The sequence below is a fragment of the Anser anser genome (genome assembly GCF_964211835.1).
Source record: "Anser anser genome assembly, chromosome: 1".
Classification (NCBI taxonomy): Eukaryota; Metazoa; Chordata; class Aves; order Anseriformes; family Anatidae; genus Anser; species Anser anser.
The window spans coordinates 49,004,457-49,029,432 of record NC_139720.1 but is presented as its reverse complement, the minus strand read 5'-3'; the positions used below and the strand labels follow the sequence as shown (position 1 = coordinate 49,029,432).

The following is a 24,976-nucleotide window of genomic DNA, read 5'->3' as shown; positions in this document are numbered from 1 at the left end:
CCCAGCAACTCCCACAAGCATCAATTTTTGGGGTGCATTTTCAATAATCCTCCCTGTACCATACCCAGAGTACCAAAGGGTGGCTACAGACAGGGAAGGAAAATGTCAGGAACTCCTGGTTCATGCAGTGCTACCAACAGCCCCTAAAGCCTGGATGCTGCCAGCCTTGCGATACTGCTTCTAGAGCACTCGAGGGCCCCCACATCTCCAGGAAACCATGGCATGGGTGTTCTCTTGTATTTTCATGTCATATTTTCATGTCATACCTCACAAAAATGATGTGCTCTTACACCTCACAATATGCTATTGTACCTGTTACCCTGCTTCTCTGGTCTCATAGCTCTGTAACTCTCATCTTCCCCCTTACCCCTTGTCTTTTCATACACTGCCCTGTGGTATTACCTTCCTCTGACTTACGCCTCTGGGAGAGAGGCATCTGTGCACATCTGTGTATGAGGCTGGTAGCACTTTACAGGAGGTGGGAGAAGAATTGCAATGGTAAAGTATGATTTTTCCCTCCACTGGTGACAGGAAACCAGGAAAACTTGTTTGCTTGTTTTCATGTAAAGGGCTCTTTATAGCATAGTAAGTCAGGGCCCTCTGTCATAGGCTGACTATCTGCTAATGACTGTAATGGCAAAGTAGGGAAGAGGCTGTCTCACAAGAGGAAGAGGGTTTAAGGAGGAGAGAAAGAAGTTATCTAAAAGGTGGGGAAACTAAAAAGGGGAGGGGTGAGACAGGAGCTAAGAATTTCAAGGTGAAGCAGAGGCATTGTTGCTAAAAGCAGTAACACCTGCTGGGCCTTCCCCTTTGCCTTTCATGACCACTTGATGGATAAGGAATTGGCTGGATGGTTGCACTCAAAGAGTTGCAGTCAACCAGGTGGAGACCAGTGACAATTCCTCAGGCGTCAGTATTGGGACTGGTACTATTTAACACCTTTGCCGGTGACACTGACAGGGGGATGGAGTCCACCCTCAGCAAGTCTGTGGATGACACCAAACTGCATATTGTGGTTGCCACTCTGGCGGGAAGGGATGTCATCCAAAGGGACGTTGAGAGGTGGGACTGTGTGAACAATATGCTGCTCAACAAAGCCAAATCCAAGGCTCTGCAGCTGGGTTAGGGCAATCCTAAACATAAATACAGGCTGGTGTATCCTAGGGGTCAATACTGGGTCCAATCATCTCTTCATTTAAAAGATACATTTTAATTCAGGGCCATGAATCCTAATTCACTAAAATACACCACAGTACACAGCTTCACTGTAGCTTGTCGATTTGTAATATGAACTTATTACAAAAAATATTTTGTAAATGCTGCTAAAAGTCTCCCACAACTTCCCAAGGAATAAAAGAAATTTTTCATAAAAATATGCATCAATCTAGCCGATCTACCTGTACCATATTCCATTAATAATATCCATCATAAAATGATTTCCTACTCAGCTCAACAGTGCTATCATTGTGGTTTAATGCATGCAGCAGCAAGATAGACATTTGCATTTTATTTACATTTTAACATGAAAGCCTGATTCAAGGACTGTACTGCTTCCACTGTTTCGTCAGTATTGCATATTGCTCACTTGTCTTATCAGAAAACAAGAAGCACTTGAGCTGATAGCATGAAGTGCCTCATGTAACAGAGCATTTTTAAAACACTTTCTTTCATGTGCTTCTCTGCAGTACTTTTTATGCAAAGAGCAAAAGCTGACCCTCTGTACTGTTGTTGCAGGAAGGAAAGGATGTTCTCACTTTCAGAGGTTTTAAGTTCTCACTGAAGATGTGATCATCTTTTCCTGGTACCTTCATACATCTAACATAACAGAAGGACATTTTTAGACAAACACCTTCAGCAGTGATACAACATGATCATTTTTTTGGAGTGTGAGGTAGGCCTGCCAAAGTTAAGTCATTTACATTAGTTCATCCCCCTGTGAGTCTACAGAGAATTGGATCTCTAAGGGCTTCTGTTGATTGAAAGCACATTTTATTTTCTCCTCAACATAATTAATCAATCAGTAAACAAATAAATAAATAAATAAAAACATCCTACCAATATACCAGTAGATCCTACCTTCATTTTGTAAATCCATCTATGAGGGATGGGTGCCTGATTCAGAGAATTAACCTCATTAATGCAAAGTATTAGACTGCAATAATAAATAATAAAGTAATAATAAAGTATTAGACTGCAATAATAAATAATGAGTTGGACTCGAAGATCCTTATGGGTCCCTTCCAACTTGGGATGTTCTATGATTCTATGATTCTATTCTATGCAATTTTCTTCCAAGTTCTGTTATTGACCTAGAACTTAATTCAGGAGATATCTCTGTAACTGTTACACTCCAGCTAAGGCAAGCATGTGCTTTTTTCTTCTGTCCTTGGTTAAGGGCAGGTACCAGCTCAATGCTGTGGAGACACAGCAGCCATTAGGCCATCACCCTGGGACCTGCAGACAGCCAGCGCTCCGCTTGACCAGCACCCAGACAGTCAGAAGGGCTGACAGGGTTGACTGACACCCAGGAAGCCAAGCTAAAACCCCTGTGCCTATACAGTCAATTCAGATGTACAAGCTAGTTAATAGAACAGCTAATGTTTAGACAGTGGGTCTCCACGGTGAATCTGGGACCCACAGTTCATTCTTCAGGTCCCCATTATAATATAGGGATAGCATTGGAGATCACAGACCCAGAAGCTCCCCTTCTGTGTAGTGAAATATGTAGAGGTAGGTAACTGGGAATGGCAGGTACTGGGGTCCCTCTGAACTCACACCCCTTATAATTTTGAAACTTGTACTTTAAAACTGGCACAGATACGTTTTCTTTGTTTGTTTTTAACCTATCAGATGTGATAAATCAGTATTTTTAACTCATTACCCAGCAGGATGATTTCCCCAGGGAAGGCTTTTAACATCGCTTCCAGCCAAGAAAAAAGTGAACTTTTGAACCAGGGCTTCAAACTATTCAAAGTACTGACAACAAAACTACACATTCACAGAGCTCAATGAAGCCTACTACAGACCAGTTTTGTTGCAGTGACCCATCTAGAGCAATCACAAGGCCTCACATGGAGTTTCTGTGGTCTCTCTAGCGCCAATAATAACTGCAAAATTCTGTGTGCTACCACTACTGAAGTTTTAATAAGATCAAAAATCTCTGAAGCTTAAAGCTTCTGCTTTGGCCAGCTTTTTAATGTTTTTTGTTTATGTTTTTTTAACACTATTAACAAGCCAGAATTAAAGGTAAAGTTCTGGGGCACTGCTACCAGGGGAGACAAGAAATCCATACTGCTCTGTTCTCTAGCATGGACCTAACAACCACGAGTTTCTTGAAAACTTAACAGGTTGAGTGGGTGGATTGTTACAGGAGGCCTTAGTTCTTTCTCCCTGTTTTCTTGGTTTATTTAAACCCAAGACTTTCAACTTGTGGGCATGGTCTTCATGTAAAGCCAATAAAAACTCTTTAACAATAGTGTGATACAACAGAACAAACTTCGTGACCTCTTCCTACTAGAAAAATATAGATGAAAAATTGAATGGAGTAGACGATACATGGGCAGAAAACAAATTAATGACAGTCATTAATTCCTGGAGAAACAGCCAAATGTGGAAAAAGCTTACCTGAACATGTAATGAGCTGCTTAATGAACCAGAACATAGACTGATTTGTTCTGTGAGAACAGGGATTTTAGTCCTAGATTTGGGCATCTCATTAGAGCTCCATGTAAAATATCAATGGCAACCTCAGTCAAATCTAGCATTAATTTTCCTCCCCTGCCACAAATAAACTTTTATTCTTCTGTACCTGATTCTCTGCCAAAGAGTAAAAGGCAGGAAAAGCTGAGAAAATATAATCTCTTTACCTAGAGTCTCAAACCAAATCCCCAGTTTCTTCTGCCCTCCATGTCAAGCAAACTTTTTGATCTTTCAAGTAATGCAGGTGAAATCAAATATGAAGTTTCATTTTCTTGGCCTCAGGCAAACAAACATACTTTTTTTTTTTTTTTTTCTCAGAGCTCAGTAACATTTTCTTGCTTTCCTGTTTTTCAAAATAGAGATACTGAAGGCAGAACTATGCCTATGATCCAGACCAAAAAAAAAAATTTACCTTGACATGAAGGAAAATGCCCTAGTCATTAGTCTTGTCATTCACATATTCTCTTCTCTCTCCTTTGCTTCTCACTCTTAGAGATCTATCTCTTAGGAATTCAGTAACACAGAAGTGACAGGGATAGGAGTCCATGTCCCCAGAGCAGTTTTGGAGTCTGATCCTTCCCTCAGAAGATTCAGCCTGGGCTTGCAAGTAGGTACCTAAATCTGTTAGCAAGACTAAGCATGCCAGTATCTCTAACTTCAACATTTCCTATGGTTACTTCAAGTATTTTCCTTTTCTCTCCTTTACTTCCTATGCTCATTCTAAATCCACTTGGAAATACCTAAAACATTTTATTTATTTATTTATCTATTTATTTCTGTATAGCAATTATAGGTTTCTAATCTAGAGGTGTCCTTGCCAGTCCAGGGACCAAGCAAGGGACAGAGATGCTGGAAATGCCACCATTGCATAAAGAAGCCTCATTAAGGAATCTTGCAAGCCCGTTTTGTGGATTGAAATGGGTATTTGCCAGGTGGTGTTATCTACATATTCCTAGAAGAATATTTATGTAGTTAAGAATAAAAACAAATGTTTCATAGGGTAAAATACTGGATCTGAAATGCTTTCTCAACAAGTCTCCTTAAAATAGTTTACTCTAACAAACAAAGAAACAGGAATCTACTTCTATTACTTTTCAGCCAGAGCCACTGACAAGATATCACTGACAAGATGGAAATGGCACTCAGTGTGGGTCTAAGATTTTTCTCCTGTGAAATCAGAAGAAATCTATGTCTTAGTCTTGTCTGTTCTCAAACTGCAGAGGATGAACACTGCATAGAAAATGAGGAGTCCAGCTCTCAAGGATGAGAAATGAGCTTCAGAGCAACCTATCGTTTAAGAGGAGCATGCATTTCATAGCATGCTACATGTTTACAATTCGACTTCAAAGTCCCGTTTGTTATAACAAACTCCAGGATCTGCATTGGTACAAAGTCCATGTCTTTCTCCACTTGTTTGAGGTTTATTTGGCTTCATGACCTACTGTAAGAACAAAAACTCATCACAATTCCTCCAGCTTTCAGTTAAGAAATACTTAGAATTATAATGTCTTCCTGCGCATGAAGGCATGGAGAACTTGTAAGTAAAACTTGAACCTGTAACTCAAGAGTACAGCTTTATAAAACAGAGTAGTGACTGCTTGCAAGAAGTGCCATCCCACTATTCAGCTGCTTGTTGGCCACAACCCTGACTTCCAAAAGAAAAGCCCCACCTCTGTGCAGGAGGTGAATGCCATGATAAGCATAACATGTTACAATAGTCCATACTTCATGCCACACCAAGATACAGACTTATAATTAGTTACTTAATTGGATACTCAGAAAAGAAAGAGGTATAATTGTTACTGGGTTCCAGAAATTGTTGGTGTTTAAGCCAGAAATTTTTCAGACTGGTTTGCCTTAAGCTGCACAGCTACTCTTAATAACATGCTCAAGTCTGAACTCAGCTGTAACTAATGGTTGTAGTACCAGCTTTAATAAGTGTGGGAAAAGAGCTAGAAAATCATGAGTTCGCATGAAAATAGAAGCAACTGCGTGAATTAGAAACAGAAAGCAAGAAATGCTTCAGAACTAATAAACCGAATTTGTTTATGTAGACAAGTTATCTTGCTTTCAAATTCCTCGAAGTATCTTTAACCATCATGTTATCCTGCTTCTCAGTGGAAATCACGTTGTCTGTATATCATGTGTGTACAAAACATGGCTTATTCTAGAAAATTGCTCACTGTGTGGAGAAACTTAAGAACAGGAAGCTGTGTGCTGTGCGTGTGAAGACCACAAGCAAGTCTGCAAGAGGCATGGTACATCCATTCCAACAGAGCCTATCTTGACAGCTTGTCCTTGCTTTCTATTAAAAAAAAAAAATCAAGAAAAAGAACCTTTTTGATGGATATCCACACCCATGAACAGATGTACAAGTGGAAAGCCAATAGAGCAGTTGGCCATGATAAAGCCTCAAGAGAGATTTTGTAACCCACAATTGGCCACGATTGTCCCAGCCACGTAGTTCGTCTCCCATGAAAACCATTTGACCTCCAATTTCTTTCTTGGAGCACGCAGCTGTTTTTGTTGTTGTTTTTTTTTTTTTTTCATGTCTCCCCTTGGGCATTCAGTGGAATAGCACTGTTTACCAGTGTTTCAGCCATTCTAACTATAATGTAAGAGTGTACAAAAATGTAATGTTATTTTAGGTTTACAAGCTTCAACAAATGGCTTGTTAAGTGGCACTATTAAAATAAAGACAAAGTAAAAACTTCAAAGGAATGTCAGCAGATGCCAGAATGGGAGACCTCACTATTTGCTGGAGATTTTCAGAGAAGGTTCCTTTATAGAAGAGCTCACATTTTACATTTCACAGTTCAATCTACTAATCACTTTTCAGTCTCAAATTTGTTGGAGTTCCATCCAAGACAACTGCAGACATATATCACAGCAGAAACCCTGATTCGCTGTGAATAATTATCACGTAGTAGCAAAATAATGTAGCATTTATCATCTTTATTTCTATAAAAAGGAGACATCTAGCTTGTTAGTTCAGCACCTCATGTTCTAATAATAACAATACTTAACATTTTACTGATTTTATGATGCACTCAGAGTCATGAAACTGATTTTATGGTGCACTCAGAATCATGAAACTGACACAAAACATTTAGGACAACATTGTTCTTGGACAATAGCTAAAACCTAAGAAGATTTCCGGAAGAGTCCTTCTGAGCCATAATTGTATTATTATCTCAAGGAAGCATGCATATTTGATCGAGCTGATGAGTTTTACTGTATGCCATTTTGTTACTTCACAGCATATGCTCGTACATGAATTACACATTAAGAACAATGTGAATACCAGTTTAAAAGTGTTTTGCAAGGACTATTATTTATGGTGGAAGTTAATATAAATTCATGATCATATAGTTGAGAATTTCCTTTCTGAAAACTCTATTATTTCAAAAGCCATTAATTCATCTCACAGTGGCAAGTATTCAGAGAGAAGTATAACAGGTAAGTAAAGGAAGAGGTAGGTCTACATTGTCGTCTAGCAGTCTTTTAACAACAGAAAACTACTATATCTTTGAAAGATTCTAAGGGATACTCATTCTAAGTTGTGTGTATGACTAATATGCACAGGAGCTCACGGTATCAATAGTGGCAATGTATTTTAGAAGCTATAAGTAAATCATTCTGAAGGAAAACAAAATAATAAGATTTCTGTCAACCAGTTCTTGGAAAATAAACCACATGTGTACAACTTGTGAAACAAGGAGGCAGAGTTTCCGTTAAATCAACTCATCTGAAACATCTATAATTTTTGTTTGGCTCTCAACAAGTATGTGAGTGTATAGAGAGGCTACAGAAAAACCAAGTGGCCACTGGGAGGTTACGGTCATCCTGCTGAAGCTCTATTTTAGGTGAACAGCCAGCCAAAATCAAGATGTATAAATGCTTTGTGGTATGCTTGTATGCTGGGAGTGAGATGGACCTAAAACACAATAAACCATCCCACAAGGATGAATTTTAATCACATTAACATGTTTGGTAATTCAGCCATGCTTTGAATCTACTTTGGGCTTGCCAGAATTATGAATATGAATACAAATAAAAGCAACAGCAGCTACATTTGCAACTCACTGGTGTGCACTTGAGATTGTTACCATATGATCTATATCTGCCCAGAACAAGAAAGATCCCTCTCCTAATAGCACTTCTCTCCTCATTCCTCCCTCCCCCTGCTTTTCAAAGGGAGTTCATCAGTGTAGTTACTATTCAATGCAGGGACACTGAGGGGTTTCTAGACAACAAAGAACTGAGGTAGAAAGCTTTCTCCTTTTCAAAATGCAGAATCTCAACAAATATTAGGAATATTGCTACATTAAAACTTTAAACCTGGTAAATTTCCCCCTTTGCCCTGAGAAGCCTTTATTTAATATGCAAATACAAAGGAAACAATAACAGGAAAAAACAGAGAGAAATACAGCATTTTGTGATACTGTCCACAATGTTATACAATGTGGCTTGCTATAATGTAATAAATTGTTTTGGATGCTAACTGGGATGTTTTCTTCATCTATGCATCTTTTCAAAATGTCTTATTACAAACTGTTTCGCTTTCAAAGTTCATTCATCAGGAGAGCTTTTGTTATCTGACTGCTAAGTAAACAGGAGGGAAAACATCAAGAAGCCCAAGCTATTGTATGTCACTGGGCAATGTCTTACTGCCACCTTGTGTTGAGCAAAAATATGAATAGCTCATATTTCATAGACTTCTCAACAAAACAAAACAGAAAAGATATTCAGAAAATAAGCACGAAGGAAAACCTCCAGAAAGGTATGCATGTCTATAAGAATACATATATAATACTGTAAAACTGGTTTTGAGATCATAAAAAGAGGAAAATGCTTGATTTTCATTTCAAATTTGTCTTCACAAACATGTGACAGATGTTCACTAATGAATGTCCACTGCTAAAGAGCCTTTTGGCTCTTATAAGCTGAAAAAGGGCAATTATTTTTTCCTGGGAAAATTAATGGACATTTATTATTTTGTTCCCTGTGCAGATTTTTTTTTACAGTTACATCATGAATAATGGGATTTCTTACAAGCTAGAGAGACTTTATGCTACTCTAAGGCTATTTTTCAAATATTGCAAACAAGTTTTCACACATCGGTACATCCAAGTAATGAAAAATTCCTACAGTGCTGCAGCTTTTTACAATTTGGAATAAATCCTTGGGCTGCAGACAACTTTCCCACCTACCAGATAAATCATACACAATGACAGGATTGGTCCTTGTACTTTAACAACTTTCAAAATCATCACTCAAAGAAAACCTCTCTTCTGGTAGCTCCACAGAGATCAGTTTTCATTGTGAAGCAATCACTACACAGCAACATGTATGTACACTCACACACGCATAGACATGTATAAAGCCAAGAGATGGCAAGCTCTTGTGCATCAAACATTTTACCTTGCAGAATTATGATCAAAGAACACTGTTAATCAAATATGTATTAAAGATGCTAGCATTACTACAGTTCTGTTCTCTGTCCACCACTAATAAACACTTCTGTCCCTGCTGATGGCTCACTGGACACTCTCCTTTATGCTTTAAATTAGTTGTTTGCAACTTGTCATTTACAGATCCACAAAGCCTGGGCTATTTCTAAGATGCCTACAAAATAAGAATTTTATGAAGGGCCTGTTATTATATTTTTTATAATTAACTATATATATACAGTTTTCAGAAATTTCTACATCTACATTCACTATTCACAAAGATCTACAAACTGGAAGGGGTTGGAAAGCACAGTATTAAAACCCTGACTTGACCTCAAAACATTGGGATCCACTCAAAAGCATAACATATTCTTTAGGATGCCACCTACTTTTATCTCCAAAATTTCTGAAACCACTAAAAATCCAATATCAGCTTTACTGCTTAGAATCACATCAGGCACCAGCTATAGACTGCTTGATTCTTTTCAAGGTGGCCATGCCACCATGGCCAGAGACTTTATTAGTACAGTGAATAGTGGTTATTAGACAAGTCTCCAGTAAATCAGAAAGTATCTTGGGGTGGTAATACTATTTAGTGAGAAGTGGTTCAACTACTTCCATCATCATCAAACAGTTCACATGTGTATCACCTCCTAGAAAGGCAATGCTATTGATGCCATGAATCCCAGCACAAAAGAACAGAAATTCTATGCCTTCATGTGGTATGACAAATGAATGAACTAGTTACTTAATTTTGTGTGGATGGTAAAGAACTTTTCAGATATTTATGACCAATGTTAACCCTAAGTCATAAAAACAGGGTTGTTTAATGTTTTTGACTCAGGCACAATGTTGCCTGTTGAGGGTTCACTGACTTCAGTCACTGCAATGTCTGTCCTCAAGGCATTATTTGAAGGGCTGATGAAAGTGCTTCTACAGCAATAAAAAATAAATAAATAAATAAAATAAAACTATAATAAATTAAGTGTGTATAGTATAAATTACCACTCATGTTTTGATGTCTGTGACTAGAGTGTCTCCTCACTTTCATATTGACTCCTCATAATAATAAATTTTTATCTGCAATTATTATTTCTAACTAGCAAAAGCTGTGCTTTAGGCAATAATGAGAACATATTAGCAAGATCTAGGTATAGTGAAGTACAGAAAATATTCTGGCACAGCTACAGAGGTCCAAATCAAGGGGTTGCTTTATATCAAAGTGAGCAACCTAAGTCACACTGCCTGTGATAGCTGAACAGAAAAGACTGAAAAAAAAAATAGAAAAAATAAATAGCTCAGAGACAGGAATATAGATAAGAGAATCAGAAAAAGGGAAAAAAAAATGTTATTTTTGCCACAGATCATCCTTCTTGCTAATAGCTATGCTAAGAGAGAAATTTTCAAATCAGACTCATAGTCTTGGGTGACTTCTTACAGGACCCATGCTGGGTTTCCATTAAGTTCCACAACAGCACTTCCACTGCCACAAACCCTCTTTTCTTCCTAGCCATCTCTGTTTTCTCAGGAGTCTTTCAAGATTTAGGGACAGAGACACATCCTCTTGTCTCACTTCTGTCGGTCAAGGAGACATTAGAAGGCTGCGCTCCTATTACCAGTGCTTTGTTACTATCCTTGCCATCATTTCATTTCCTTTTCTCATCTTCATCCTCTGCACTTTACCTCCTGTTTTTAATACAAAGGAAAAAGCAAGACACACTCCTTTTTTAGCCCCAAAAGGGCTCAAGATAGGTTAAATCAGAGACCCCTCCTGGCCACAGGCCATAAAGAGGGTAGTAATGGGCCAGTTTCTCAGACTTCATTATCGATGACAACTTCCATTCTGTCATTCTTTAAGTCTCAGCCATTTGCTGGGCTCCTAAATAGGTACTATGGCTACATATGTCTATGAGTCTCTCTCAGTTAGTGTGCCTTAGTCCCTGTATACATCAGCAGAAATGTCTCATGGTCTCATTCTAGATCCTGCAAAAAGTACATTTTTAGTTAGTGTGCCAGACTATAAACACAAATACCTCTGAGGCCAAATACGAGCAAAATATTGGAGGTTCATGTGTTGAAATCTCTTTAAGACCAAAAGAAAAGTAATTGCACTGGCCTCTTCTATCACAGTATTGTCAACAGTGCTCATCTAGCTGCCGTGATTTCCTCTGGTAAGATGTGGGTACAAATAAAACCTAGTGAAAAAATGGTGGCTTGAACCTGAAAATGTTCCTTCCTTCCACAGTACAGGAAGAAAAGTCATCCATGCCAGGGGTTAAATGTCCATCAATACCAAGGTTCTGTAGCATGTATTGGGATTACAAATCCACAGGAAATCTTACTGTTTGTGTCTGATCTCAGCAAACTTGACTGCCTTGAAAACGGTCCGTTAATTCCTCCTGCTGCTGCTCCCAGAAAAGTCTGGCTGCAAGCCCTAGCACATGAACTATGCTTTTGGAAGTCAGCCTTGTTTTATGGTAGCCATTGGTAACTTTTAACGGGCTAGTATTTTCTCCCAGTTCAGTCTGCACAACCAGAAGGTTAGAAGTCATTCATTTCATTATGAAAATGAGTTTCAGCTGCTTTTTCTTACAAGAGTTTGAAGGAATTCTTTGTTAAATTCTTATTCCTTGCCCAGGGTTTGTGGCTGAAATGGCTCTATATTGTTTTTAATTGCCCATGCTAAAGAAAACACAAAATGTATGCTCACACAGCAGCCCATTGTGCTGTGTAGATTTACCCACACTATCCTGGACAATGGCTGCTCAGCTGCCAGTATTTTACAATAAACAAACATCAACAAATGAGATTTTTTGACAATAAATGTAGTTGCTGTTGGGGGAGTTGGTTTGCTTTCTGCCTTATATAACACCAGGGAAGAACTTGTTCAGGAAGGACAGTTGGTACTTCAAGCAGAGGAACAGTGCAAAGTAAATCATCAGTGGAAGGAGAGCCCCCCCATCTGGGACAGAGGATAAAGGGGAGCCAAGCAGCCAGCAGGATGCAAAATGACAGCTGATTAAACCACATTTCTAACTGCTGTGGCCAAGGGTTTGATATCTCCAAGGAACAAGCAGTCAGCCACAGGGGGGTAGGACACAAAAAGACAGAAAAGATCAGCATATTATTATTTTATTGTGACCAGACTGCCACTTCCTGTCCAACTTCTATAATAGCTTATTAGCAATTGCCCCATCCAAACATCTGGCTACCCAGGCTTTGCTTTCCTCTCTCAAGATCTAATGAATTTTAACATGTTTGAATAAGCATTTCCCTCTGGCTTACTGAGATAAAACAAGAGAGAAACAGTCCCTTTGGGCCTAGCACATCCTCTGCTCAGTAGTGTTCCTGAAATGGCTTATTCCTCTTTCCTCCCAGGCAATCTATTTGCCCATCAATCGCATAGCTCCTGACTTGTTGGTAAAAGCATCTGGTGAACGACATAAAAGTTCATTCATCCTCAGCCCTATGCCTAGGGGGGAATATAGATAGATTGCCATATAGCTCCTCTACCAATAGATCTTCTAAAGTTAATAGGAAGATGGACCATTCTCCCAGTCTGTCCAGGAGCAAGAACAAATCTGCTGAAGATGGTACTTCTTACTATCAAACTCTGTGGTGATGCTTTAGAGCAATGGAGGATCATATGTCCTGGCTCTGACACTTCTGCTCGCTACCTCCATACACGACAGAGCACACCTCTCATTTGCAGAAGCTGGTCTATGAATGCCTCCAGCCTTTGAAGCTATTTTTATATTGCTTGCATAAACTAGACCTCCACTGTTATTTTTAGTAAGAGTCTTAATACACATGACTTGCCTTCTCTAAAACAAAGAGATGAGGATTTCATGTAAAATCTGCCTGTCTAACAGAAGGATGGTGGAAATACAGCTGACAGTCCAAGTAACTATTATCAGAACCAACCTTCTAGGAAAACATCAATGTTAAATGTTCAAAGTGGATGAAAATGACCTGCCTCTCCAGTAATTCCTGAAATTACTCCAAACAGGCTTCACAAGTGTCTAATTGAACCAGACACCTGTGCGCCTTCACATGATACATCAGTCCTTTTGTTCAACCAACTTCTTATTCCAAGCACCCAGAATACCTCGCAGGTAGGCAGACTGTGTATACACTGGTAATATTATACTGTCAGCAGCTGGAAGACAGGAAGAATTGTGCCAGTGAAAGCTTCCACCCAAATTTCAGTAAGGTACTTCTACACTGCTCTGGGAAGTCTTGCCCAGCTGTTCATTCACATTAGCTTACACTGAAATCAGTTGGATGAAGGAAAAGTCCGGCTGTGGTACCATATGCAGGGAATGATGGTAAATGATATATTATGTTTGACAAAGTGTCTGGTGAGAGGTCACAGGGTAATGGATTAAGCTGTGCATTTTTTTGTTGTTTGCACAGAACTACCACATCGGAGGAAGAGAAAGGTGATAGTCTTTCTTTACATACCCCTGTAAGACTGCTACTCTATCTATTGAATTCTCTCTATCAAAGACAGTCTGAAAATAAGGAAATTCAGAAAAGAAGAGAGAATGACTACAAGGCTGAAGGGTGGATTTTTCTGCAACCACATGCTTCAGGGCATGGATGATGACCACAGATACTGCTCCTACCAGTCCCTGGTAGGGACTTTTCACAGGAAAACTGTGACTTACACCAGTATGCATTAGGGGAGCTCCTTCCCTGTTCCAGATTTCACAACTAGAACTTCTCATTCTGGTCAGGTGAAAGTAGAAAGGATTTTCAGGAAGTTGCAGGTGAGAGATTCAGCTCAGTGAACCTTCTGCAGCCTGCCAAAATCAAACTGGCATAGAGGGAAGTAGCTTTGACTGATGCAAGAACAGATACAGAGACCTGTGTCAAGTGTGAACATCATGTGGAAATCTCATGTGTGGTCTCAGCTGGAGGCCACCTCTGAAGCCTCAGCTGCTGGTCTCTGAGGCAAGATCTCATTGTTGCATGTCAGGTTAACTTCTGACTTCGATTTTCTAGGAAAAGCAACACATTAACTTGCAATCTGCAGAGACCTTTTCATACTCCTTCACGTTAATTTTAAGATTATATCCCAGATTTCACCTAGAAATCGCCTTACAGGCGAGGTGACAGAGTTTTAACTTTTATTTTATTGGACTTTGATTACTCTTAGTCATCATTTGAATACCTTCCTATCCTCTTATTTCACATTCACCAATTTGCCACTGGTTACTGACAAATCTATAATGAACACAGAACATATGCATAGGTTTGTATCTGTATGGGGCCATTCTATCTGATAGATTCTGTCTGAGGGACTTCAGACATCCATGTAATCAGCCTGTGAGTTAATGCACACAAAGCAGCAGTAGCAGCACAAATTACACAGCCAGACCAAACTGTGGCATTTCATGACGTTTAGTGGTTAACTCTGTAAACGTACTCTTGAGTTAATGTCAACTTTTGTATTTGATTCCACTTGGATTTGTTGTTTGTTTGTACTTTTCCTTTGAGGATAACATTTCAAAAGGCTAATCCCTACTGCTTAGAAGCTATGCTATTTAGACAATAATTACAGAGCAACCATGCAAAAGTCATTGGTGTTTGACTAGATGCTAGTCCAATCCTATCATTTTATTCCACTTCATGGAACCAAGCTGCCTTAAAAGTAATATATAATTGAATTTTGAATACTATCTTTCATTACTGTGGACTCCCATAATTTTTTTTTTTAAATTATGTCCTATCTAGTTTGTAATTGTTTTAGAGTTCAGGGAGTTTGATTTATACTATGCAAGTGCACGATTCTTCTTTCAAAATAGCAACTAATTTTTTTCTAATAGCATGCTTTCCAAATGTTCATATTTTAGTCAATTAAAACCTGATTTTCTTTGCAAAAGCATAATGTCCTGCAGTCCAAGGGGGACAATTACCATACCAGTTCCAATATAAATTTTTAGATTTTGTTCTGCTTAAAAATAATATACCTTTTCAGTTGTAAATATGTGGGTTGGTTTGGGTTTTTTTTTGGTTGGTTGGTTGTTTTTTTTTACTCCATCCAATATCACTAGCTGAGGCAATATTTCTAAACCTTTCAGAAGCAACTGCCTTTTCACAAAAAAAACTCCAGTGGGTATTAGATGGTAGAAAGTTTAGCTCTGTGCTCAGGTCTCTAAAAGTGAGAGGGTATTGATTTAAAAAAAAAAAAAAAAAGAAACTTATAAATGCATAAATCTCATGCTGGTTTGCATTTTTATATCGCTGACTGACAGAATAATGCCGGCTTTTTTCTTGCACACACCTAAATTCCTCAAGGATAAATACACCCATGAGCCAAGGTAAAAATAAGACACTGTCTTTCTTTACACGTGGATGATTTATAACATACTGAACATTGCTTCTTTCTAATATCTCAGAATTTGGGTCCTGGTGCAAATTGCCCTCTTTTTCCCATATGTTGGTTTCCTGCTCTAAAAACTGTACACTAACAAAACAAGTACAGATAAACAGGACTTGGGAACATTTCCAGAAGTCCTGGAAAATGCATGGGAATGGGGAAAAAGGACTGTGAATGTCATTACCCCCGAAACATCAGTGATTTAGCTATGGAATATATATATATATATATATATATATATATATATACGTCCACTAGGCTGTTTACTATAACGGAACTTGGGTTTGGCTGCAGGGTTTTTTCATGTTTTTATTATTATGATAGCTTGGGGAGCTAAATACGCTTTGGACCCCTTCCTGGCTATTCAATGATCTCTAGCCATTGGTTTTGCTTGGGCAAGAATTAATACCACTGTCCATTCAGGCTACGAATGAAGTCTAAAATTCATGGTCATCATCCTAAAAAGCCTCAGTTTAAGCCAAAGCATGACAACTTTCTGTTTCCTGGCAATGCAAGCTGAGTTAATGAGTGAGCAAGAAGTTAGCTCAAAACGTAGTCTTATTTGTTTAGGATAAATGCATCAAAGAAAAAAGATATCGTAAAACTGTAAACTCTGTATGAAAGCCAAGTTAGCAAAATAAAAGTAATGTCTACATACCAAACAGCTACATGGCTCAGAAAACTTCTTCCTGCTGTAGGGTAGACTTTTAGGGATTATTCCCCAAACAAACTGTAGTCTTTCTGTAATCAATGGAGAGAGAGGGACATCCTCAAGGCACATCACTATGACATAAGTAACATATGCAACAGACTTGGAAAAATAAATTTATTAAAATAAAAATTTTAACTCTTCTTTAACTGTGGAGCTATAGCTAGCTTCTTCATTACTTATATTGCATAATATTCAGTTTTATGAGACACTGCTGATAAATTTTAAACATGAAGTCAGTGGAAACAGTGAGCCATAACTTGAAAAGTATATACAGTGACAGAGCTAATTAGGACCACTGAATACAGGTTGATTACTGAAAGTGACACTCATATTACAATGTTAACGACATATTTCTGGCCAGAAAATTTCCCAAGTTTTCACGGTATGTATCCTTAGATACACAAAAATATACATACAGAGAAAACTTGTACAGTCATGTATGTGGGTATTGCTAGGTTGGGTTTTACCTCCAGAGCACTGACAAATCTTCAGTGTCATGCATATATGAAAGAGTTACATCCTGTAGACTAGTGCCTCTTGTGATTATTTGGCTCCGATGTTAATTCACCTGCATGCTTTATAAACTCACTGCTGTAATTACCTATATAGTCAAGCAATAGGAAATGAAGAAAAGGCTTGAGAGCCAATAAATACAAGTAAGAAGGAAAGAAAAAAAAAAAAAAGATTTTAACTGGACAGTAATACCTTCATCCACTGTAGTCAAAGCTACCATTTTCAGTAGACTGAATTTCACTGTGACATTTTTGAAAAGAAGGTTTCAGACAGCATATCTACATATTACTCCATGATATATTTTATTCTAAAGTGCAGTTATTTTGATTGTGTGCTTTAGCCACTCCTTTCTCACAAGGAGTTGTCTCCCTCTGCTTTCTTCATGAGAAGAGAAAGAATTGTTCTTATTTTGGGCCTCATGCTTTTTCCCCTTGAGTAGCTTTTCCATTATTTTTTTCATTAACATATATTTTTCGTATATTCACCAACACATGCATAGTCTCTGCACAGATTCTTTGAGTGAGTCAAGATATTTACCAGGTGTCATGGGAACAGTTGAATTGTCCATATCACAAGGCAGAATGAGTAATATGCATATGAGGAATGAAAAATATGTAATATTCCTTGATCAAAGTCAATTATTTCAATATTTAGTGAGGGCTTGAACCAGATGACTTCCAAGTGTTTCATTTAACTTAAATTATTCTTTGACTCTAAAAGTTTACAACGTTCCATCATTCCTCAAACAGAGTAATAGTTTTGGTACAAGAAAATTCATTTGTTTACAAAAGAAGCTACTCTCTTAGTGATAACTTCTTCCAGCCCTCTTAAAAGTTGACGGATATTATGTGGAGGAGGACTGATGTCTGTACAGGGATGTACAGATCATGAGGCTCATCCAGATTATGAAGACGGCTCAGTGCAGACTCAAGCAGTCAGACCAAGAAAATTCCAATCTAAACTACTGACTACACCATGCATTAGAAGTTCTACTACTGCTCTGAGAAATGCTCTAAACCAGGAGAGAGGACTGACATGTGAGATGTTCCAACACTGTGTCCACATCAAAGCTATGACCCACAATCAACATAACCTAAATAGTAATACATGAGTGCTGCTATGGACTACTCATCCTGAGATCTGGCTGTGCTTCAGGTGCCACTATGGAACAGTGGGATCTCTGGAAGTGTGATGTTTTCTCCCATTTGTGATCTAATTCTATATATGATCTTTCCCATATATGATCATGTCTTTTTTCTTTCTAGCATACATGTCTTCTGGCTTGTTGTACCTGTATAGGTTCATAAAGCTGGATGTATTCCTCTGGTTTTAATCCTAAATAAATAGAACTTAATATTATTCTCCTCTTTAGGTTAAAAACAGTTTTTCTTTGATTTCATTGGCTTTCAAAAATTCCACCTGGCTTACAAGCATAATATCTTTTCACTGATTTTAAATAAATATAATGGTTTTAATGCAGTGGACTATCTAAATGACTTAATGTAAAATGTACTTAGACTAGTAGTTAGGCATTTTAATAATACGGCATTTTATTTATTATCATTTCCTATCAGTTCATATCAGTTGTTATTACAACTGATTGTTTTGGCAGTTTAAATAGATTTGTTTTTTTCTTTTACAGAGATGAACATGGTGCTGGCATGCTGCAGATGGCATCATCTGCCGACTGGAAAATTTATTCATGAGATGATCTAGAACTGAACTGTGCTTCAAACAGCTTTCAGATACAATTAGATAATTATTGAGTCTATTTTATGGAGATAATTTTGAGAGCTACTTAGGTAATACTTAAAGAAAGCTAAAGGGCTACTTAAAAAAAAATATCCTATTTAAGAAAATGTAAATAAAATATAGATTAAGTTATTAAAGACTTGCCACATTTTTTAATTGAAACACTTCTTAGTTTCTGCAGAAGAAAGGTTTTCTATGGAAGGAAAATTTCACAATAATCATTTTCAGCTATTATTCAGATTTCTTCAGAAAATTCTTCAGGGATTTCTTCAGAAATGACACACTCATGAGATATTTCTGTTTCCTATATTGAAGTGTTCCTCATAACAGAGAAATAAAGAGTTATACAGGAAGAACTGTTTAACAAGACAGACTGTTTAACAATGCAGAAATATTTTGTGAAAATAATACTCACGTATCCCGTGTTTTTTTTAGTGACTGCTTCTGGTTTCTGAAAACTTAAGGCACTTAAAGATATTTCACAGAATTTGAAATTTCAGTCCTAAACATTAAAAAAAAACAACTTTTACCCAAAATTTTTATCAGCTCACTTTATGTGTTAAAAGCTAACATAATGAAAGAGCAAAGTATGAAATAAATATGGTAGAACCATATAGAACACGTTTGAACTAAATATGGTAGAACCAAAAGCTAAAGGATGCAGTGATCTGAAGACACAGCCATAGGAAATTCTAGTGACTGATATGTTCACAGTAATTCGAGCTAGGGAGCCTCCAGCCTGGCAGCTCCACAGACCCAGGATCATTCTCCCACAGAAACAGAGCAAAAGGTCCGTACTCTTTCAGATCATACAAATCCAACCAATGTGTGGTGCTGCATCTCAGGAAAAGCAGACAATACCAGAAGTGAGTCATAAATAATCTCCCATTAGCTCCAGATTCAGTTTTCCAGCCCTGAAACAAAGCAAGGTGCCTTTCAGAGGCAAGGACTGATGGGGTCCCAGGAGGTCTTATTTAGCAAATGGGTGGAGTGAACACCAACTGGAACATATAGAAGTTATGTTACACTGGAAAGTTTCATTCTAGGCATTATTTTCAACCGAAAATGTCAGGGCTTACTGATTTTAATGGTGACACAACCGCCACCATCATTGAAATAAGGATTACAGCCCTTTCGTATAGTGGAAAGCAATCACTTTTTTATGCAAGGGATGTGAAACTAGCCTATGAAACCACTGGTGACTTGACAGTATTCCAATGAAATAACTCAGTAACCACCCTATTAATTTATCTGAATATTTCAAATTTTCAAATTGAAAAATCTTATTCTTTTTTTTTCAATAAAAAATCTATATACAGCAAGCTTGCCACTTTACACTTACCAATAAATAGTTCTGCTTTTTCTCTGTTTTGAACTTATATACAAAACTCCAACTCAAAATAAAGATAACCTTTCTTAGTATTACAGTTTTCTGCTTGAGGTATTATTCTTCTGAAAAATAACAACTTACATATTAAGGGTAAATATTTTGTAAGTATGGTTATCAACTGAGTTCTATTTACTTTTTTGATAATTAATTGTAAGCTTGTTTATTGACAGCACTCATTATTTTTTATAAAACATTTTGTCTTCAGCACTGCCCAATATCTACCATCAGGGAACATACCCATCTGTATCTGCATTGTTTTTTTGCTGATCTCTTTGGACTTTTTCACCAAGTAGTTTTTTCTCAACCTGAGTCCACCTGGCAAACTCTGACTTTCACTAAAGGGTTGTGGAATACATTTTGTAACCATCACAGCTTTTGAAGAAAAGAAAATCCAGGGCAAAAGTAAACTCACTTGATGCACTTACTCTGTTCTTTTCCCATTTAGGAAATTATACTCTGAAATATTTCATTCTTTCTGCAAGGGAAGAGAATAGAATTGCAGCTGTACTAATCTTTACATTGTGACTATATTAATCCATCTATTAGATTAACATGTGTGTGAGGGGGTGGGTGCAATTCTGGTCTAAGCAATACTGCTAAAATTCCACATCTTATTCCTAAGACGGATGTATAAGTCACTTAAATGTGTTGATTACCAAAACAGCTGACATCAAGTCCATGGAAATTGCTATTCATAGTAGTCTGTAGCTGTACCTATATGTTATCATAGTGTGCTATCAGTAATCTAAAATACAGAAATGCATATGAATATCCTATTGAAACAATGAATCTGTGTCTTTTTCCATTATAGTGGAAAATCAATAACTGTTTCTAACATATCAAAAACACAGCAACAAGGAAAAGACTTCCAGCTCTAGGGAAATTGTTGCCTTTTTCTGATTCTCTCAGATGGTCAGTAGAACCTCTGGATTTGTTCTGGAGGACACGTGGATGCAGATCAGAGATTTTTAGAGGTGGTCACACAATAATACTTCTATGTTGTATATGAACAAGGCTCTTTTAATAGGTTAGTCAAAGGGTGTTTTGCTTTATGTTGAGGATGAATGTAACAAAAAGCTGCCTTCTTTCGCCTGTCTTTGATCTTGCAGTCACTGGAGAACTAATAGCTGCCTACTGACTGTCAACTCCAAAATAACTCTAAAGTCGGTTGTACCGTAATAAATTCCAAGGTGCTTTTAGGTGGCTAAAGAGGATGGTAAGAAAATTGCCAGGTGGCAGAAAGACAAAATATCACAACTATTCTACATTTACCTATGTTTTCATTATAACAAATACCATCCCAATTCTATTCCATTATCTTGTCTCCTTAAATTAAACCTAAAAGAAATAGGCCATATGACTGGATGTAGTCTTGGTAATTCACAGGTGAAATATCTTATGAATTTTATGAGTTTATAGTGGAGATGAATTTTCTCTCATCTCCATGAACATCCATCAGGAGCAGTGATCTACACTTCCATCATTGAAAAAAAAAATGCCAATAACAAATTAAATTCATTTAAAATTCAAAGCAATGGTTCACAGTTTTGGGGATGGTAAGCCAAAATTGTACTTAGATAACACCACATATGGTTGAGTCAGACAAATAAACATGACAAATTCTCAGCCAGGATAGCACAAGATAATCACAGTGATTTTGCTGAACCGAACTGACTACATCACTTGAAAAACTTACAAGAGTTCAATGCTCAGTGCTGGTTTTGTACCTTATACTTTCTAACATAAAATCACATTCCACATTCATTTCTTTGATAACATGTGAACGTCACCTTTTAATGTTTCAAATGCCACTATTAAAAAAGAATAATCCATCATCTGTATATCCAAACAGCAGACTGATATGTCCTACAGAATCAAAAAGTTGTGAAGAGGATGAGTTAACATTGTGTCCAACTAATAGCAGAGCAACATCTGGCAACCACCTAGGGAAGTGCAGCCAAAGTCCTCTTTACCTTGCCCTTCGATTGTGCTGGTACATTCTTCTGACAGAAAATAGGTGTATATATTGAATTTCTATAATAAATTTGAATTAGCTTCATGAGAATAGATACGAGTTTTTAGCTTTACAGAATGTGTTGTTTTATTGTTGTTGTTCTACAGTAATCTCCCCTCACAGCACATTAGGTCCTAAAAAGCATACAAAGAATGGGAAAATATCTGTAGATATTTGATTGGAATCCTGTCATTTTCATTACTATGATTATCATGTGGAAAGCCACTGATGAGTGAACAGAAACAGATGTCACTCTTTACAGTATGTCTCGTCTTGGCAGGACTACTGTATCCAGTAAAGCCAGCTATCTGGATAAACCGTTGCCAAAGTATAACAGTGCTGTGGGTTGGAGGTGGGGGGTGTTTCAAAACTTTTCTCTACAGTATTACATTTCCTGGTGGTATGCCGAAGACGGCTGCCCAGCAAAATAAAAATAAAAATCCATAAGGCTAGAATAAAAGCCAGTTAATGGATTGTTAATGGAAAGTTATGATTTTCACCTACAAATTTATCCTGTGATTTATCCCATAGCTGGCCAATCAATACCTGTTACAATAAGAGCCTTGTATAGAGCTTGTGGTGATAAGAGCGCTGGGTTCTTCTGATTCAGTGTTACTCTTCTGCCTATAGCTTTTACATTAAGATGCAGAAAAGATAGCTATGAGAGTCACTGGGAGAAAATGTCTGCAACTTTCAATTTTATGACAGCTGTCCTGGGAACCACATTAAAGCAAAAGAATCAGTCTCATTTATCAACACTCAAGCATACAGATTTCAGCTCTGTACTCCTGACTGATGATTTGCCAAGCGACTCCTTTCTCCGTTTCAATGCTGCTTTGCCTTCAGCCAGAAAACTACAGCTCTATTCATTCCAACTTTATTCCTGCAACAACGTGAACCTGTTCACAGCTGGCCAATTTGTCCAGAAGTTTACTCCAAGGGATGGTATCAAAGGCCTTACAAAAATCCAGAAAGGTTGCATTCACCACTGCCTTCTTTTCATCCACTTGGTGGGTGACCTTATTGTAGAAAGAGATCAAATTACTAAGACAGGACTTTCTCTTCACAGGAACCCATGTTGACTACGCCTGATAATAGCTTTGTTCCTTAAGTGCCTTTCAATAGCACTCAGAATAATCTTTTACATAACTTTTCCTGATACTGAGATTAGACTAGCAGGTCTGTGGTCTCCTGGATCTTCTTTCATGCCCTTCTTTTAGATCAGTGTAACACTGGCTAGCTTCCAGTCAGCAGGGACCTCCCCACACTCGCAAGACCTTCAGTAAATTGTTGAGTGTTATCCAGCTATAACATCTGCTAACTCCTTCAGCAATCTTGGGCAAATCTAATCAGGCCCTGTGCACTTCACAGAATCACACAATGGTTAAGGTTGGTAGGGACCTCTGGAGGTCATCGGGTCCAGCCCCAAGGGACACCTAGAGCAGGTTGTTCGGGACCATGTCCAGACAGCTTTTGAAGATCTCCAAGGAAGAAGACTTCACAACCTCTCTGGGCAGCCTGTTCCAGCGTTCTGTCATTCTCACAATAAATAAGTTTTTCCTGATGTTCAGACAGAATCTCCTGCGTTCCAGTTTGTGCCCACTGCCTCTTGTCCTGTCACTGGGCACTGAAAGAACCATGGCTGCATCCTCTTTTCACCCTCCCTTCAGGTATTTATAGACACTGATGAGATCCCCCCAAGCCTTCTTTTCTCCAGTCTGAACACCCCCAGCTCTCAGCCTCTCCTCATAGGAGAGAGGTGCTCCAGTCCCTTGGTCATCTTAGTGGTCCTCTATTGGACTCTCTCCAGTACATCCATGTCTCTCTTGTACTTGGGGGGGGGGTGGGGGGGGGGGGTGGAGAGCAGAACTGGACACAGTAGACTCCAGGTGCAGCCTCACCTGAGTAGAGGGGGGAAGGATCACCTCTCTTGACCTGCTGGTGATACTTTGCCTAATGCAGCCACGAATACCATTGACCTTCTTAGTAGCAAAGGCACATTGCTGACTCCTATTCAATTTGGTGTCCACCAGGACTCCTAGGTCCTTTTCTGCAGACCTGCTTTCCAGCTGGGTGACCCCAGCATGTACTGGTACCTGGAATTATTCCTCCCCAGGGGCAGGACGCTGCACTTCTCCTTGTTGAACTTCATGAGTTTCTTGTCAGCCTACTTCTCGAGCCTCTCAAGTTCCCTTTGGATGGCTGCATGACCCTCTGGTGAGTAAACCACTCCTCCCAGTTCCTTCTCTTAATGCAACATTTCAGAGCTTATGAACATTCAACAGATAGAGCTGGCCCCTTAAAACTTCGGTGGCCACAAGTGGAAAGTCACTGCTCCACCAGTCACGGTCCACCAAATCAGAGGACTGGGCAGCCCAAGGTCTACCAATAATATTAAAAACTAATAACCACTTAAAAAATAAAATAATAGTATCATCTTCTTGGGACCCTAGAACAGATGCCTAACACAGGTCAGATGAATTATCCCATGAAGCACATTGTGTATATAATAGGCATTACCACTGCCACGAGAATGGCTGCTTTAGATGCATGCCTGTCTAAACATAGATGAGATTAATTACTCTTCCAAATAACTTGGTGTGAAATCGAAGAAAGCAGGCCAAAAGCTCTCTGATTTGCCAGGTGAGATTCAGACCTGATCCTTTGGCCATTGTCTTCTACCTCTGCTTCGGTATTCTAATTTGCATGATATGATGAGTTTTTAGATTAGGTGCTGAGAGATGAAAACCAGGCAGAGTATCTGACAGGAAAGGCAATTACTTAGATTGCTAAGAGCTATTAATGCTGTGATTGAACAACTAAAGTTCAAGCTGATGCCCAAGGCGTTCATAAAGAAACTCTCAGGAGAGAAAAGCAAACATAAAAGGGAGTATAAATAAAGCTGGCTAAAGACTTCTTAAAAACAGTAGATTTGTTGAATTATATGGTTTGGAAGTAACTCATATTATGTGTAATTGTATTCAATAAATGCTTTCTTCTAAATATACTCTTAAGAAGAAACTCTTCAAATGGAAAGACTCTTTTGACTCTTGAAGTG

At 38.2% G+C, this 24,976-nt stretch overlaps 1 long non-coding RNA gene across 1 annotated transcript in view; it reads right to left on the bottom strand.

The window, feature by feature from the left end:
* The window catches only part of LOC310895164, a 167,954-nt gene that overhangs the window by 137,517 nt on the left and 5,461 nt on the right, over window positions 1–24,976 (bottom strand). Inside the window, exon 2 of the long non-coding RNA XR_014580499.1 lies at window positions 16,196–16,278. This is a non-coding gene — a long non-coding RNA (uncharacterized lncRNA). The remainder of the gene's footprint in view (window positions 1–16,195; window positions 16,279–24,976) is intronic.